General features: G+C 43.1%; 1 non-coding gene across 1 annotated transcript; it reads right to left on the bottom strand.

Moving 5' to 3' along the window:
- Positions 1-1,560: 1,560 nt before the first annotated feature.
- On the bottom strand, positions 1,561-1,691 carry LOC111825090. The gene has a single exon (XR_002828195.1). It is a non-coding gene; the product is annotated as a small nucleolar RNA SNORA16B/SNORA16A family (small nucleolar RNA).
- Between the last annotated feature and the right edge of the window lie 17,646 nt (positions 1,692-19,337).

The following is a 19,337-nucleotide window of genomic DNA, read 5'->3' as shown; positions in this document are numbered from 1 at the left end:
GCTTGTTGTGAGGATCAAAGGGGACAATACATATCAAAATGCTTAGCATAGAGCTTGGCACATAATGAGGACCTCATTACATATTAATTACTATTATTTTGATTAGGAGGAGATTAGATAGCTACACCGCTTTTCTGGGAGAAGGACCTTCTTTTTTGCAAAGAACAACACAAAGAGAGATGTCTTAAATCGGTGGTTCTCAACCTTCCTAATGCCGAGACCCTTTAATACAGCTCCTCATGTTGTGGTGACCCCCAATTTCATCGTTACAAATTGAACATAATTAAAGCATAGTGATTAATCACAAAAACAATATGTAATTATATATGTGTTTTCTGATGGTCTTAGGCGACCCCTGTGAAAGGGTCGTTTGACCCCCAAAGGGGTCGCGACCCACAGGTTGAGAACCGCTATCTTAGTTTCTAAGATACAAAGAGCACAAAGAATCTAGGGTACCCATAATCACTGCCAACCACTGCCTCTCATCCTTGTCCTTGAGAATCCGAAATGTGCCAAAGAGCTCTTACAAACCTGTTTCAGCATGGCAGCTGAGAGACCAAGATTAACAATAGTTTATTGAGCCCAGAGAGCATATTTTCTTTCAGGTAAGTGGTTGCCTTGGAGTTTCTCTCCTTTCATTGTCAAGGTCTTGGCCTCCTTCCTCAGGACTTTTAGGGACTAGCTCCTGTCAGAGTCACTTCAAACATATGAACCTGGCCCATCATTCAACAACCCACACATGGCTTTGGGTACTTGTCCATTTTGTTTTACAAGACAGGCCTGGACTTTCAGACTAGAGAAGTCAATATAGTAGGTCCTCAGGTTACTTCGGAGATCCCTTCCTATGGCGCGATGTAATGCTATTTTTGCCATAAGTTGGAACCCACCTACATAAGCACCTACATCACTCACATGGAGCACATACACAGCAGTAATGAAGTGAAACAGTAAAAAAATTTTAAAAGAAAGATAACAATTCCTGACCTTTACTTGTGGTAAGTAAATAATAGAAAACATAAAGCACATATGTACATATGTCAAAATGACGGAACTTTTTTTTTTAATAAATAAATGGGAGATGGCGACCTAACTCCGAAATGATATACGTTGAGTCCAACATAACCCAAGGACTGTCTGCATACATAGGTAGATGGGTCTCTGCTCTGAATGGTTTTCAACTCCCCAACTCTGGTCACCACTCTACACTCACATGTTGTTTCTACCAATCCTGTGGTACCCCATTATCAGGCTTGGTATCCACTATGATCTTCAGGACATGGGTCATATAGTTAGTACACAGTAAGGGGTAAGGAAGAATTGTGATAATTTAGGGTTGGAGCATGCAAACCAGTAGTAGCTAACCTAGTATAAATCCCCTGTAAATATGAATATTTCGTGCTATGACCTACCAGCTGTGTTTTGAATATCACTCTTCCCTCCTAGAAACCTATCATAACCACTTGTTTTCAAGGCAGTTGCTACTGGCAAGACTTAGCAAATGCAACAAACACAACACCACTCTTCTCAAGAGAATGTACCAACTAGTATTCTTTTTTTTTTAATTGTCTTTTCCTGAAATGTTGCAAATCGGTTACAGCAAACAGAACGGCAACCGTCAAGGAAAACTGTCACTCTGGGCTCCTTTTTGAGCGCAGCAGCTACATGGAAGTAGCTGCACAACTAGTATTCTTTTAAAAAAATATTTTTTTATTGATTTCAGAGACAAAGGGAGAGGGAGAGAGAGATAGAAACATCAGTAATGAGAGGGAATCATTGATTGGCTGCCTCCTGCATGCCCCCCACTGCCCACTGGGATCAAACCTGAAACCCCAGCATGTGTCCTGACTGGGAATCAAACCATGACCTCTTGGCTCACAGGTCGACCCTCAACCATTGAGCCATGCAGGCTGGGCCGAACTAGCATTCTTAACTATAAAATGCCATTGACCATGGGTGGGGTAGATGTCAAGCCTGGAATCACTGTTTTGTCATCACTCACCTCTATAAACATTTTTGGTGGGGGGCTTCAGGGGTATTAAGTGATGCTTTAGTTTCAGTCTTCTAGGGACTGGGAATGGGGGTGATCTCACTTCCCCCAGGTTGTCCCAGACTTGGTGTCTAGGAGGAAGGAAGTGTGCTCTCCTCTGAGGAAAGCCTGGGAAGCTAAGCTAATGCTGGAGTGGGGGACAGCAGAGCTGAGATCCCCACCCCATACCCTCAGGGGGAGGGGCAGAAGTAATCCAGGTCAAAGCCACCCACCCACAGCCCTAATGCTGCTCCATTCACTGACCTAAGCTATTCATGATCTTTGTTCCCACAGTCACCTCTACACTCCAAAATCTAGCCCCATGCTCAGCCCTACCAGGCCTTCATTCCTGAGAGAGGGCAAAGAAGGAAGCCCATCAGGATGTGGGCCCCTGACTGGACAGCTTTAAGGGGCCTTTCCTTTCTCTAGATAGTCAGGAGGGTGGCGGCCTCAAACTGCACACCCTCTCCTCTTACTGGCATCCCACTCTGTCCCAGCACAGAAGCCAAGAGCACAAAGAACAGTGACTGTGGTGAAAAGGAAAATGCGGGGGCTTGCAACCTAGTTCAGTATCTGGTTAAAACTGTAGTCGTACTTCCCCACTCTGACTGACTTGGGCGGAGCCGCAGAGCCTAACCCCAGGGCCCTGCCACAGCTGACTTGGGCGGAGCTGTGGGGACCCTCAGGGGCCACCACAGGAGGAGATACATAGGTCAGAGCCTCCCCATGAGTTCAGTTCAGGCTTTGGATACGAAATTCCTCTGGATTAGCAGATCTGCGAAATAAATGTTAAACTTTCCTCCCTCAGAGTGCTGGCTGATCTTTCTCCCATGCATTCTACCACAACATTTGGTGCACTGGCTGAGAAACATCAGTTGAGCTGGTTCTTGGGCCACTGCTGACGAGAGCAGACTTTGGGGCACTCACTTTAGGCTCTGGGACCCAAGGAAAGCATGCCACCGGCACATTCACTGGTTCCTGAACTCATAGGGCCCCGAGGGACTGTGGTGACTCCGCGCTCCAGCGGACCCAAAAGAGGCAGGAAACACCTTTCTGGGACTTCCTGGGAGGGAAGTCAAAATCAGATGTCTGAAACTAAGTTTTTCCCCGGGGAAATGGGTCCGAATTCTGGCCTGTCCTATGGGACAGAAGAGGTAGCTGGCCCCTACCTAGGTAATTATTTACCTCAGGATAGCTCGGATCATCTGGAGGAACGGCTTCTAGATGGTATTCACCATCTCTGGAACTTCCCGGGAGGTAAGTCAAAACTCGGACTGGATAAGGGTCCGAGTCTGGCCTGCCTTTGAAAAAGGTAGAAGAGAAGCATTCCTAGGCAGTTTTCTACTGCCTCTGTTCAGGAACTTGTTCTGTATCTCTGAACAATTGAAAGTGATTTTGTGAATGCTGGGTATTCTGTGGTGTAAATGTGGTGCACACTGGTATAAAAGTGTTTATTTACTGATGTTTATTTCTGTTTTGTTTTGTTTTTAACCCTTCTAAACCATGGTGATTCAAAGTTTTTAGTGGGGAATGTTATCTGTCTTTATTGTTTAAATATGTCTCTTTGTTGTTTGTTTAAATTGTTTAGCTAGTGAAATTTCTGTTTGTGTCTCTTAAAAATATGAATGTATTGCTAATCTGAGGAATGATAATTATTTACATGTCACCTAAAAATTAAGGCTAAGAGTTCTAACTATCTGGAAAGAAAGTATGGCTTTGGTGTAATGGAGGAAGGTAAAGAAAAATGTTGAAAGAAAGTTGAATGGATGACAGGCCAGTAAGCCAGAAACTGAACAGAAATCCTTTCTTCCCTAAATCAAGGTCATTGGAGCCATCTTGTACATTGGAGCCATCTTGTAAATCCTCTCTTCTCTAAACCAAGGACACTTGGGAGTAAATGATTTGCATTTTGCCTCCCTAAACAGAGGTTAAATAGCTTATGTCAATGTACTCAGGGAGACTGATATCAGAAATCTGATTAGTGTCATTTGCTCTCCACACACAAGGACAAATGAAGTTAGAAAATAAGCCTTATTTTGATTAGTTCTTTTACTCAGGTATTTTTTTTTAAAGAGGAGGCAACCCGGTCCCTCCCTGCAACATGGGTAATAGTTCCTCCTCAAACTCTACTGTCTTAGAATGTATGTTAAGGAATTTTAAAAAGGGGTTTATTGGGGACTATAGGGTAAAACTAGTCCCCTGGGAGTTAAAAAGGATGTGTGAAATAGACTGGCCATCTTTTGGAGTAGGATGGCCACGATCAGGAATGTTCACAGAATTATCACAGGAGACCCAGGTCATCCCGACCAGTTCCCTTATATTGACCAGTGGCTAGAAATAGCAGAGCTTAAGCCACTTTGGATCCAGTTTTGTGTATATAAGAAAAAAGGGCAGGCCCCTCAGAAGGAGAATAAGCCTCCTATTCTGCAGGAACCCCCTGAGGAAGCCCTGCCAGTTCTACCACCTCCATATGTGCCTTAAGCGGTACCCAGTGCCCCTTTGCCTAGCCAGGGAAGCTTAGATACACTACCTCCTTCAATCTCCCCCAACCAGACTCTCCAGAGCCAGTTAGATGACGTTAGCATTCAGCTGATTGGGGACCCAAACCACTCCCGGCTTTCCAGATGCCTCTCCGAGAAATGCAGGGTTCTCATATAATTGGAGAAAATGGGACCCCACAAGAGGGGGGATTGGTCTTTTACTACCAGCCTTTCACTATGACTGATCTGTTAAATTGGAAGCATCACACTCCTGCTTATTCCAAAAAAACCTCACACCATAGTTGACCTTCTGGAGTCAATTTTTCAGACCCATAAGCCCACCTGGGTCGACTGCAAGCAACTCCTTCTCACACTTTTTAACACTGAGGAGCACATGAGAATAATAACAGAAGCTCGGAAATGGCTCCAGACCCAGGCCTCGCCAGGGATATCAGACAGACAGATGGGCCAGGGAGGCTCTCCTAGATGTGGAACCCAGATGAGACCTGAACTCAGAGGATGAGAGGGCCAGATTAGAGAGCTATCAGCTGGCCTTCCTCCAGGGTCTCCAGGCTGGGGTCAAGAGGCCACTAATATGGCCAAGACCTCTGAGGTTTTCCAGAGGCCTGATGAAAGTCCAGCAGCCTTTTATGAGAGACTCTGGGACCATAAAGACAAAGCTCACCGAGGCACTGGCCCTAGGGCCCCCAGATGTGACATGGGACTTTAACCTTTTCATTCACGAGAACAATGGGGTAGCCCTAGGAGTTCTGACTCAGGAGTTGGGACCCTGGCAGAGGCCAGTAGCCTACCTCTCCAAACAGATTGACCCAGTTGCCTCTGGGTGGCCCCATGCCTCAGGGCCCTTTCAGCCATGGCCTTATTAGTCAAAGAGGCAGACAAGCTCACTCTGGGACAGAATTTATTTATTTATTTATTTATTTATTTATAATTTTTATTTCTTGAAGTATTACAGAGTATTACATATGACTCCTTCCCCCCCCCTTGACATTCCCCCGGCCCCTACACCCCAGTGTCTTGTGTCCATTGGTTATTCTTATATGCATGCATATAAGTCCTTCGGTTGATCTCTTAATCCCCCCCCAAACCCTCCCAAGGCTTCCCACTGTAGTTTGACAGTCTGTTCAATGTTGCTCTGCCTCTGCATCTACCCCTGTTCATCAGTCTATACTGGTCCCCATTATCTGTCCCAACCTCACTGGAGCAGTCCCAACCTCACCGGGGCAGTCTCGGCCTCACAGGGGCTATTTCTACCTCACCGGGCCGTCCCGACCTCACTGGGGCTGTTTCAACCTCACCGGGGCCGTCCCTACCTCACCGGGGCCGTCCCGACCTCACCGGGGTTGTTTCAACCTCACTGGGGCTGTCCTGACCTCACCGGGGCCGTCTCAACCTCACTGGTGCCATCTCAACCTCACCGGGGCCATTCCAACCTCACCCGGGCCGTTTCAGCCTCACCGGGGCCGTCACAACCTCACCGGGGCCGTCCCAACCTCACTGGGGCCGTCCCAACCTCACCGGGGCCATCCTGACCTCACTGGGGCAGTCTCGACCTCACCAGGGCCGTCTCGATCTTTCCAGGGGCATCCTGACCTCACCGGGGCTGTCCCGGCCTCACTAGGGCTGTCCCGATCTCACCGGGGCTGTATCGTCCTCACTGGGGCTGTCCCCGACCTCACCGGGGCTGTCCCAGCCTCACCGGGGAGACACGAAGTTTGGCCCTCTGTTCCCTGCTGGGCGGCTCCCCACCAGACAAAATCTCCAGGCGTTCCTTTTGGCTGAACATACAGGATGCCTGCTCGGACTACGCCCTCCACCAAGTGGACAGGCTGCCCGTCTGCCGTCCCCCAGCGTCCCACGCGAGACTGGAACTGGTGGGTGTGCTTGTGTGCCTGCTGGTACAGTGGTTCCACATCGCTGGCCCAGCCGGGCCCAGCCCCTGCCTGCCCCGAACCTGACTCCGCCCCCCGAGTGCATCCCTCCCAGATGCTAGGAGCTGAAATCTGCAGCCTGCTGGGTTGGGCTCTGTACTTGGTGTCTCTGCACATCCTACTCAGTCTCAATGTTCTTCTTTCTTTCCTTCCAGTTGTAGAGCTTCCACTGGGCCAGCTTTCCCATGGTTCCATATGATAGCTGTTTGTCCTATAGTTGGCAGTTTCGATGTTGTGGGAGGCAGCACGCACAGGTCTCTTACTTACGCCGCCATCTTGGTTCTCCTGGGTCTGCTTCTTGAGTGTGTCTCCCATGGGTGCGAGCAGTTGAAGTCTGCAATTTGTTGGGTTAGGCTGCAAAAGCGCAGGTAGGTCTTTTTGTGCAGCTGGCACAGCTTGGATGGGAATGTAAATTGATTAGGGCTGGGTCTCAGGGAGTCGCCATGGCGGAGCAAATAGCACTGGCTGGGTCTCCGCGGCCCCTCGCCTCTCTGGGACACCGGGGCTTCGCGTCCCCCAGTGCCGGCGAGCAGCTGTGCAACAGAGCCTCCCTCACTTTCTGACGGCTGCAAGGCCATGCCAACTCTCCCTGTAGGGTCTGGTGCCTCATGATCCCGCCCAAACCAGCTCAGTGGATTTGAGAGTTTGTAAAAGCACAGGCATTTCCTCTTGTGCCTCTGGCTCAGCCTGGATGGGGATGTAAATTGAGTAGGGTGGGGGTCTCAGGGAGTCGCCAGCACGGAGCAGATAGCATTGGCGGCGTCTCCGCGGCCCCTCGCCTCTCCAGGACACCAGGACTTCATGTTCCCCAGTGCTGGCGAGCAACCGTGCGTCAGAGCTTCCCTCGCTTTCCGACCGCTGCAAGGCCGTGCCGCCTCTCCCCGTGGGATCTGGGGCCTCAGAGACCCGCCACGAGCAAGCCCAGAGGATTTGAGGATTCATAACCGCTTCCGATTGAAAAAAAAACGCACATCCAGTTGCAGCCCGCCTGGTGTGTGACTGCGTACCTCTGTTTTTGGTGCCTCCGTAGCTCCCACTCAGTCTCACTGCGCTTCTTTCTTTTCTTCCAGTTGTAGATCTCCCACTGGGCCAACTTCCCCATGGTTCTGAGTGGTGGTTGTTTGCCTCATAGTTGGTAGTTTCAATGATGTTGTGAGAGGGCAGCACGCACAGGTCTACTCCCTACGCCGCCATCTTGGTTCTCCTAGTTGGCGGCGGCTGCCCTCCTGCACGCCCGCGCGCCGCACCAGGTTGGTTTCAGCGGCCTCGGCAGGGTGCCACCTCCTCCGCCAGGAGGCACGTGCCAGAGAGCTGGGACAGAATTTAAATGTTAAAGTGCCTCATGCTGTTGTCACCCTAATGGAAGCTAAGGGGCAACATTGGCTGACTCATGCTCGGATGACTCAATACCAAGGGCTCCTATGTGAAAATCCACAAATAAGATTAGAGGCAGTAAGAACTACTAATCCTGCCACTTTCCTACCCATTGTAGAGGGAACCCCTGAGCATGATTGTCTAGAAGTCCTAGAGGAGGTTTACTCCAGCCAGCCAGATCTAACAGATAGGCCTCTCCGGAATTGGCTTAGTATTGTTCATGGACAGCAGTAGCTTCCTAGATGAAGGAAAAAGATTAGCAGGGCATGCAATAGTATCAAACTTTGAGACAATAGAGGCACAGGCCCTACTTGAAGGATGGTCAGTGCAGAGGGCAGAACTTTGGGCCCTAGTCAGAGCCTGAAATCTCAGTAAGGATAAGTGCACCAACATCTACAAAGGCACTATGCCTTTGCTACCCTGCATATGGGGCCATATACAAGGAAAGGGGGCTCCTGATGGCCAGAGGCAAAGGAATCAAAAATCAGAATGAGAACTTGAAGTTACTAGAATCAGTCTGGGAGCCCCAGGAAATAGCAGTCATCCATTGTAGAGGACACCAAAAAGGAAAAGACTTGGTGTCAGAAGGGAACCGCTGCGCAGAGGCAGTGACAAGGCTAGGTGCTAAGGATCATGAGGCACCATCGCGGATCATGCTGGTTCCTGAATTACCTGTCCTCCAAAATACACCTCTCAAGAAGAAGAATGGGCCCAACGAGAAGGGGGTAAAAGGACGGAGGAAGCTCTCAAAGTTTCAGGACTGAACACCTGAATCCACCACTCCCGGTAAAAGCAGACCAACAGCTGGACAATCAGCATCTAGAGTGGAAGGTGACCTCTGATCTGAACCACCCACAGCGGACCATCTTCAAGAAGACAGCAGATCCGGCTGAAGACGGCAGATCTGGAAGACCTGTGCCTTATTCCTTTAGTTATAATCACAATGTCCCATTCCCTTAGCCCTTTCTTTCACATCAATCTCTGTGGGCAAGACAGGTGAAGTTGTTTGAAAGAAAGCAGTGGGAAATTCCCGCTGTTGGCACAGAGATAGTATTAGCGGGGAGTCACAAAAGTCAGGGGGCTTGTAGTATTTCCATGCCCGTGCACATGAAGTGCCTGGTTCAGGTCCAGGGAGCCCAGGTGGTTCTGCTATCGGGTGTTTGGCAGAGCCATGTTAACAAAGCACTCAAACTGTGCTGTGCGATGATGACTCAAGGAATCCCACACAATCCCACACTCATGCTAGTTGCCACTTCCAGAAACTAAAATAGACCTCTGGTGCTAAGAGACAGCAGGCCTTTTATATCTGCTCAGAAAAAAAATAAGCCCAGTTCTAAGAACTACCATGCTATGCCATACAAAGGAATGTCACACCCACCACCCTTAAACATGACAATTACTAGTATGTGCACTGTGTGGGTGGGAAACAGAATGTGAAATAATGTTAAGTGAAAACAAAAATAGGCAATAGGTATACATGCTGAGCACAGCTACGAAAAACATACATAGAAGAGTTCTTCCCTAAAGAACTTAAGTGAATGAAGAGCACCAGAGTCCTTATTTACATTCCACCACTCCGCCAACACCTTTTATAATCACACATTGTTTAAAATTGTCATGCTGATCACACTAGGTAACTGAGACATCTTCCATTTAAATGACATGAGTTACCTCTGCAGATCATTTGATTCAGAGAACAGAGAATAACTGAATGCTAAGGGGGCTGGCACTTTAAAATGGCCTTCCTCTTCTCACACCTTCTCACATTCAGGGCACAGTTACCATTTCAGATTTAGCAGTACTATGAGAAATTCCTTCCAAACACCTAGCTGACCAAACTCTAAGATTGCAGCTAAAAACACATCTATTTGGACCTCTTAAGTCAGGCTGCTGTGTTTTCAAGCAGGCTAGCTTATACAAAGAGAAGGGAATTATTTTATAGTCTGCCAAAAATTCCTTATTGTTAAAAAATTGCCACATGCTACTCCCTCCCCCTTGTCACCTTGTCAGGATAGTGCTTACACCAGGGTATGTGGGTGAGCACTATTCTCTCCCTAGAGTCCTGGTCTCGACATCTACCCACACTTGGTTTCTCTAGAATTAGCTTTCAATCAGTATGTTTAGGTGTATTTTTTTAACTTTAGATTTTTAAAGAATTTTAGATTTACAGAAGAGTTGCAAATATAGCACAGAGTCCCCATATATCCATCACCCAGCTTCCCCTAACACACACAACTTTGATATGTTGATCAATTAATATTAATTATATTAATACAATACTATTTACTAAATTACAGACTTTATTCAGGTTTTACTAGTTTTTCCCATTAGTGTTCCTTTTCTGACCAGGACCTAATCCAAGATCCCATGCAGCATTTATAATATATTTAGTTTTATAAAAACCCATCCCTAGAAACAAGTTTCGTTTTAGGAGGTGAAAAGGGTAAAGAAATAGATGTTCTGGTCAATTTATTATCCTGAGCTATGCTACTGAGAAGTGAACTTCATCACTTTTATACCAAAGCCCTTAATTCATGATACCTCATCACAGTTATTTTAAGGAAACATGTCTTATATTAGCACTTCTCACAGTAGTACAAAGGGATTGGATTTGACAAGTGAGCTATTTTAGCAGCCAATATTATGAGGGTGATAAAATGAGAGGGATGGTCTTATCTGTTTTCTATGCTTCATTTTTTCTTCAAACTGTATTTAATCTTTTTACTAGAAGCTGTAATATTTGACTATAACATAAATGCTGAGAAACACCCACACCAACAGGGAAGGGACTCTTTCCAATGTGTGCTTGGTTTTGTTTGCCTGAAATTAAGTATTCAAATCATACAGAAACTGACTTGATTAGGTTCTTTTTGCTTGATAATCTCAAGAGAGGGAAAGAAAAGCAGACTATGGCATCCATTTATTCCTTAAAAAATAATCAGATTATTAAGAATAATCTGTGAACCAGGAGGTCATGGTTCGATTCCTGGTGAGGGAACATGCCCAGGTTGCAGGCTTGATCCCTAGTGGGGGGTGTGCAGGAGGCAGCCAATCAATGATTCTCTCTCATCACTGATGTTTCTCTCTCTCTCTCTCTCTCTCTCTCTCTCTCTCTCTCTCTCTCTCTCTCCCCCCTTTCATCTCTGAAATCAATACAAATATATTAAAAAAATAACTCTCGCTTAATGTATGCCAACTACGTACCAGGAAATTTGCAAAGTGCTTTACATATATTGTTTCCCTGAATGTGTCACAACAATCCCATGAGGTAAGCACTATTATTACCCTTCTTTCATAGAGAGAGTGGCAGGAAACAGAAGGTTGTAAAGGTTAATTAACTTGCCCAAGGTCACACAGCATGTAAGTGAAGGAGCCAAGATTCAAGGCCAGGTCAGCCTGATTCCAAACCTGGTCTTCTTGGCCAGTATGCTAAATTGCCACTCTCAGCACTTGCTACTTTTTAGGTACAGGACTGGGTGAACAGGATACAGCCCTTATCCCCTCAAACCTTATACTCTAACTGGAGGAGAGAGACTAATGAACCGGTAAGTATTATACAACCCTCTCTTCTCAAGCATTCCTTGAATTGGTTACAAGCAAAGGTGATCAGTAAATGAAAGCAGTGAATGTCCAACACCTTCAAATACTTAAATTCCTTTTCAGGTCCTCACAGCAAAGACCTCTCCCTTCTATGTACCCTGAAGACCCTTAGCACTTAAGAATGGACTTAAGGGTATTGATATGTCCCTCCATTGTTTGGCTCTGGCTAGATACTGGCATTGCCATCACATTTACTCTCCTTTGAGGAAAAGTGATGAGAAATATAATGTGCAAGTACATATAATGATGGAATCTGTCAATGTAAGAAACATTCAAACCTGTAAAGAATTTTTGTGAGTTTATTTGAGCCAAACTGTGGACAACTGCTGGGAAGCAAAATCTCAATGCATTGAGATAATGCTCCAGAGAATGGCAGTTTTGCACCTTATTTTATACATTACAATCAAAAGAGAAGGCTTGCCTTAGCCAGTTTGACTCAGTGGATAAAGCGTTGGCCTGTGGACTGAAAGGTCCTGGGTTTGATTCCAGTCAAAGGCACATGCCCAAGTTGCAGGCTCATCCCCAGTCGGGGGCATGTAGGAAGCAGACAATCAATGATTCTCTCTCATCATTGATGCTTCTATCTCTCTGACCCTTTCCCTTTCTCTCTGAAATCAATAAAAATATATTTTTTAAAAAAGAGAAGGCTTAAATGGGTTACATGAAATTCATTTGTGATAGATTAGGGAGGTGGGAAAAAGGAAAGCAATGAAACTTCTGGGATTGGGTAAAAAAAGGATACATCTTTTACATAGGTGGGTACAGGATAGTTAATAGTCAACAAAATAACACGATAACAATAACAATGAGAGGATTTGTAGTCTCTAATGTGGTGCATTGGTTGTGCCCTGAAGTGTCTGGTCCACACATCCCCCTTTTCGTCATAAATGAATCCAAAGGATGCACTGATGACAAACACTTTGGATGGATAACGAGGTTCCACAGTGCTAGGAAGGCTCATTCATAGGAAGGCTCAGGGTTAGCATATGTCTTGCTAAACAATGAACCACTGGGGATGGGGCAAGACTGTAACCTTGGATGAAAATCAAGGCTGGATATTTTTTTCCTCCAAAGTGAAAAATAGGTAAATGGAAGGCAGTCAGATGTTATGGGCCTTTATTAAGAAAACACTCTGGATTATTTCTAAACTACAAACTATTATGATCCAGGTTTTGTTACCTGTCTCACGTTTTTCTATTTTATATCTAGTATAACATTCATTTATACTTTGAGGGCATAACATACACCTTTTCAATTTTTATAATCTGACCATGAGATGGTTTTCTATTTACTATGGCTCATTTACTTCCTATTGGAAACATTTAGGTGTTGTTATTAATTTGATTACTGCTAGTTATATAATAGGAAGCTGAAATCTTACTTTTTTAAAAAATTGGGGCCAAAGGTGTAAGAACATAATACTGTATATTATAATTACTATCCATAATTCAGAGGCCTGGAGGACAGTAAGTTTCATAAGTAACTTTCCTGTGTTCTGGAAGCAGTTATAGAGGGCCGTATTTTTATAGCCATTGCAGCTTCTATTGGAATTAATATGCTGTGGATGAAAAGGGGCCACATGCTAACTTGACAAGCTCAGGGAAGGCCTGCTTGGTGGCCTTGCAAACTCAGACACCTCAAGTAACCACAAACGATGGTCTGAAATTAAAACTTTTTAATTAAAAGCAGTTTGTGACAGGTAGTCATGCCCTAGGCTAGATTCTTCCCTGACAAAAGTCATTCTTTACCTTGACTCAGCTTATTGTCCTTTGCATCTACCATAACATATCTTTGGAATGTCAGGGTAACTCCCCTTTTTCCAGACCCATCAGGGCACAACCAATACACCAGGGCAGAGACCATAAATCCTCTCATTGTTATTGTTATCATATTGTTGACTGTTAACTATCTGTTATACGTCTATCATATTACTTTTTATCCAATCCCAGAGGTTTCCTCACCCCCCGCCCCTTCCCAACTTTGCTTTCTCCCACCTCCCTAATCTATCACCAATGAATTTCATGTAACCCAGTTATGTCTTCTCTTTGAATTGTAATGCATAAAATAAGGTGCAAAACTGCCATTCTATGGAGCATTACCTCAATGTGTTGAGATTTTGATTCCTGGCAGTTGTCCACAGTTTGGCTCAAATAAACTTAACAAAAATTCTTTACAGGATTAAATGTTTCTTACATTGACATTTACTTAGTGTAGTGCAACAGGATTGCAAAGAAGCTCACTCAGGACCACCCCTCAGACCCAGACCTGGTCCTGGGATGCAGCAAAGGGCTCATCAAGCCTGCCAGATGCTGCCACATTGGGTGAACTTGGGTGAGTTGTCTCTTGGATCCAGGACTTTCCCTTGCTTGTGGTAGAGGGTCTGACTTTATTTGAGCTGTTTTGTTTTTTAAATCCACAAGGTGGAACTAAGGTTATTGTTGGGGTCCAGCATTGGGGTCCAGCCCCAGCAGATCCAGGGATTCCCAAAGGTGTGGATGGAGTCGGCGAAGAATGAAGGACACGGAGACAGTGTTCAGTTAATCAGCATAGCCAGATTCTCTCTTTATTCTCCTGTTACATCTGTATTTATACCATTTGATCCTATAGCATGCCTCTATAATCACATCATGGTATGTTTTGGGTCCTCCCTTGACCTTCTACAGTTCCTTGTTTCATGTCCATAGTTTCTTATCTGACCTTTGCCAAAAATCCCATCTCCATCTAGTTCTGTTGAGTTTAATCCTATCCATTCTATTCCAAAGGTTAGGGCTAGTTATCTCCATTCCAAGGTCACTACTCTACTGTTCTGTTAAGCTACAAGGAAGTAACTGAAGGAGATTAGCGCTAAGAAGGGGAGCAAACATATTAAGAACAGTATGCTAGGTCCCTTGAAACATATGCTGTGCAGATGTTTCTTCCCTGTAGCGACTGTGTCAAGCAACAAGGATGGACCGGCCTCCGGCAGGTTATGGGTTGAAAGAACCCAGGCTAAAGTGAGACAGGAGGAAAAATGAGTGGCTGGTTTTTAACTTAGGCTTTTTCATTGGAACTGAAAAAATCCTTCATTGTATAAATTAAAGCTGAAGATTTAATTTAAAATGATATCAACTTAAAATGGCCAAAATATAGTTGTCTTTGGGTAACTAAATTAATTTTTTAATATACTTTTATTGACTTCAGAGAGGAATGGAGAGAGACAGGGAGATAGAAACATCAATGATGAGAGAGAATCACTGATTGGCTGCCTCGTGCATGCCCCACACCAGGTATTGAATCCAAAACCCAGGCATGTGCCCTGGCCCAGAATCAAACTGTGACCTTCTGGTTCATAGATTGACACTCTACCATTGAGCCATGCTGGCCTGGCTAAATTAAATTTTTGCATGCAAAAATTAGAAAAATTCTGGCTCTAAAATTAAACTGAATGAATGGGAAGTGTATATTTCTTTGGAAATTAAAAGTTTCTAGAAGCACAGATAAAATCTTTTTTAAAAAAGAAATTAATAAGATTTTAGAGACTGTCTCTGAACTCTTCTGAAACTAATAAATGCCTACACCCCATTCCTCTGCCTTCTATACCTCCTCCACTATATCCTTTGCTCTCTGAGCTTCCTTGTCTGTACTTTCACTTCCCCTCCCTTCTTCTTTCCTCTTCTATCTCCTCCCCTACCACTCCCTAATAACTTAAGGGAAATTGAGAATAGGAATTCTAACAACTCCTTTTGGAAAAAAAGCTGGTCTCAGGCAGAGAAGAACCAGCAACTGTTCCCAATTTTCTCTAGGGTCCTGATGGGTTCACAAAGAAATTTAACTGTTAGAACATGTAATCCTGACTATTTTAACCTATTCCAATTAATTTATCTAAAACCAACAGAATTACTAAATAAGGTTTACAGGAAAACTCCTGTAAAGAAGTCCGTCCAATTTAAGGATTATAGGAAACAAATCAGATTTAGAAAAACAAAAATAGGAACAAGTATAGGGCTGCTCTTAGGACTAGGAGAAGGTACTTCCCCTTCTCCTTATTGATAGTTTAGGAGAAATAAAATAACATATAAAAGGGAGAGCTTAAATTACATGTATGAGCCCCTGTAATTTTCCTGTCCTTTCAGAAAAGAAACCAAATGGAAAAAGATGGAGATTTGTACAAAGTCTCAGAGCTATAAATAAGCTAGTTATTCCCAGACATCCTGTGGTTCCAAATCCACATACCTTATTATTAGCTATTACTGTGACTGCCAATATTTTTCAGCAATAGATACCTGCAGTGCCTTTTCAGCATACCCATTCACCTTGGAAGATTACAAGTTTACTTGGACAGCAATGTCCCAGGGATATAGAGTCCCACCTATTGTCTTAGATACTAAAAGCTGGTTTAAATGATGTTAAATTTCCTAGAGATTCCACTCTAACCCTATATGTGGGTGATTTAGTTTTAGACTCTAGAAAATTACTAGACTCCCAAAAGAACACAATACACCGATTACAACAGCTAGCTATAAAGGGGCATGGATATCAAAGAACAAGTTCTGATTATGTTTACCTCAGGTAAAACAATGCATTTTTTTCATGTATAAGATACCTCCATGTATAAGACGCCCCCCACTTTTCCAACCCAAAATTAGGAAATCAATATTTTAAACATAAAACAGAACACATTTTTATTTAGTAATTACCACAAGTAATGTTTACATACCAGTCCTATGATATTATGCAGCATAATACTTTATTCAGCCTCTGTTGCATCACTACTCTCTTCTTCATCAACTTCTATTGTATCACTGCTGTCTTCTGAGTCACTCACTGTCTATATATGTGAGATCATCCTCATAAGCTGGTGGCATTTTCTGACCTAACTTTGCTCATGTTCTCATGGCCAACCCTTCTCTCCTCATGAACTTGAAGCACCATGCCTTTCCTGTAAAATCAACAATGTTCATTTCGATTGCAAACATTCTTGCCTGACATTGAATAAGCTTGGTTGACACACATAAGCCGCTCTGGTGCTGCTCCATGATCCAAGTCTTAAGCCTCTGCTCCAAGTTTGCCCATTTTGCTGGTTTTGCTCTTAAGGCCTCCTTCTTTTTTGGCACCTTAAGATGTTCTTCCTGTTTTCTCCACTGTCTGATCATACACTCAGTGGGAGGAGGTCCAAATTGTCTTTCTGCAGCTCTATTTCCATGCTCTTTTGCATAGCTGATTACATTCAGTTTGAATTTTGCAGAGTAAGACAATCACTTACCAGTATTTATCTTTTTATTTTTTGACATCTTTATGGGCTCAGAACACACCAGTCCCTGTTGCATCTGTGCACTCTCCACTTCCTCCTCCAATTACGGCATCAGCTGACGTCAGTAACAATAAGGCTCATGATTGGAGGAAGCCTGTTTGACAAGATATGGGCAGCTACACACCCGCTGGGCTCCCTCCGCTGGGCTCCCTCCTAGGCTGACTTCCGTGTATAAGATGCCCCTCGATTTTCAGTCTAACAATTTTAGAAAAAAATAGTGTCTTATACACAGAAAAATACAATACTTTGGCTATCTAATATCTAAAGATAGGGTACTAAGTTACACTGAAAAACTCTGAGGAATCCTATTTTTTCCTCTTAAAAAAAACCAAAAACAAACAAACAAAACAAACAAACAAACAAGAAAGCAGCTTAGAAGATTCTTTGGTTTGACTGGATATTGTCACAACTGGGTTCCAATTTTTTCATTAATGACTCAGCCTTTATATGACTTATTAAAATCAAATTGACCTGATCTAATTCAGTGGAATCCAAAAGGGAAACAAGCTATAAAATCTCTAAAGAATTATCTAAAGTTTCTACTCTGGGACACCTCAATTATAGAAATTTTAACTAAAAAAAATATAGATCATCATAGACCTTTGGCTATTATAGCCACCAACTAGACTCAGTATCCAAAGGCCACCCTCCCTGCATGACAGACAAACAAACAAACAAAAGATAGTTATGGGCTCTCCTTTGTTTATGTTCCCCATTCTATTAAATCTCCACTGAATTCTCATCACATTCAACATTTTTGTCAGCCATCTGGCTCTTCCCTTCTTCACCTAATTGCACTTAAACTGAATGTAATAGTCATAATCCAGCAACTATACTACTTTCTTTGCAGAATAAAGACTTAACTCAGGCTTGTCAATAGCCAATATTTATACTGATAGTAGTTATGCCTTTGGTATAGGGCACAACTTTAGAATGTTGTAAAAACAAGGCTTAATTTTCTAAGATGGCCCATAAAGGATGGAAAATAGGTTGCAGATCTATTAGATGTCATACATAAATTTAAGCAATTGGTAATTATCAAAATGTCAGGACATTCTCAAGCTACCACCATGGAAGCAAAAGGAAATTATTTAGCTGATGCTACAGGTAGACCTGTTTTACCATTACCAAGGGAAATGGATAGGGTCCATATATCCAAACCTTTATGGCTCTCAGAGGCTACCCTAAGCTATGTGCTGTTTGTTAACCAAAAAATGTACCAAATGGTAAGAGACATTCCAAAAATCAGCAAATGGATTTATCAGTCCATCATCAACATTTGGGTGGCAACACAATTGTTGAAGTTAAAAAAAAAAACCACAAACAGCCACATCTCAGTAAATAAATTTAACTTATTTCAGCTATTCCTTTCTAAGTTAGTAATCTTAATAAAAGTTATTGAATACATAGATATTTTAAAATAATATGAAATATTAAAACATTGATTGCTAATCAAATCTTGGGTTCATCTGCTTTTGGCTCATGTTTCATAGGGCCTGTCAAGTAAATTTGGAACTGTTGCTTTGTTGGAGATGTGTTTCTTGAAAGTGTGTTTGCCAATAGAGGAACCCATATTTCTAAAAGTTATGAAATGTGTTTATAAAAGTCAATCTGAGGGATACTGGTTGCTTACTTTTTTGGTTGTCATTGGAAATAAAGGTTTTTAAAAGTTAGAAATTATAATTTAAAAAATTATATGGTTTTAGTAATAGAAGGCATAAGGTATGGAGATTCATTTTTGAGGGAAAAGGAAGAAAGTGAGTTGTTCTAAGAATAGTTATTTCTTTTTTTAAGGATAGTTATTTCTGAATAAATAATAAGGTTTGTGAAAGTTGTAGAAACGTTGTGAAAGCTACAAAAAGTTTGTGAAAGTTTTGTTTATAAAGAAAAAAATCCAGCTCAGCTCTCTATTGTTCTTTAGATTGGAGGCAAGACTTCCCTTTTTTTGAGAATTCCAGTTTAATTACATCCTTATCAACACCTGAGATGATCAGTCTTTTTTTTCCCCATTAAGGTATGTTTATATTGATTTCAGAAAGAAAGGGAGAGGGACAGAAACATCAATAATGAAAGAATCATCCATCAGCTGCCTCCCGCATGTCCCCCGCCTGGGATCAACCCCATAACCCAGGCATGTGCCCTCACCAGAATTGAACCATGACCTGCTGGTTTATGGGTCCATGCCCAACCACTGAACCACACCAGCCAGGCTGGAGCTAAGACTTTGTTTCCACAGCTCATTTATAGCCCTTGAAATTTCTATTGCAAGTCTAAACAGATCTTCCTGCTTGGTAATTGGGATGTTCCCTCCCCTCTTCGTCTTCTTAAGAATTCTCAAGGGCAAATGAAAAAAATTTCGTTTTCTCTGCAAAAATTAGTAATTCAAATTATGTGTATGGTTTTTATGTGATATGTGTTCATCTATATATTATGTGTGGTGCATTTTCAGCCTCCTGATGGCATTACTAGAGTTTAATCTTTTATTGCCCTGAGGAGATTAAATACTTATATAAATTAAGCTGAATTCTGTAGTCTGGACAAAATATTTAATATTAAAACTACTTTAAGTTTGATTGACAACTTTTAAAGTTATTACCGTAAAAATAGGTTTCTTT

Source organism: Myotis lucifugus, unplaced genomic scaffold (genome assembly GCF_000147115.1).
Source record: "Myotis lucifugus unplaced genomic scaffold, Myoluc2.0 scaffold_13, whole genome shotgun sequence".
Lineage (NCBI taxonomy): Eukaryota > Metazoa > Chordata > Mammalia > Chiroptera > Vespertilionidae > Myotis > Myotis lucifugus.
The sequence above is the reverse complement of the archived record's forward strand: the minus strand, read 5'-3'. Positions and strand labels throughout refer to the sequence as shown.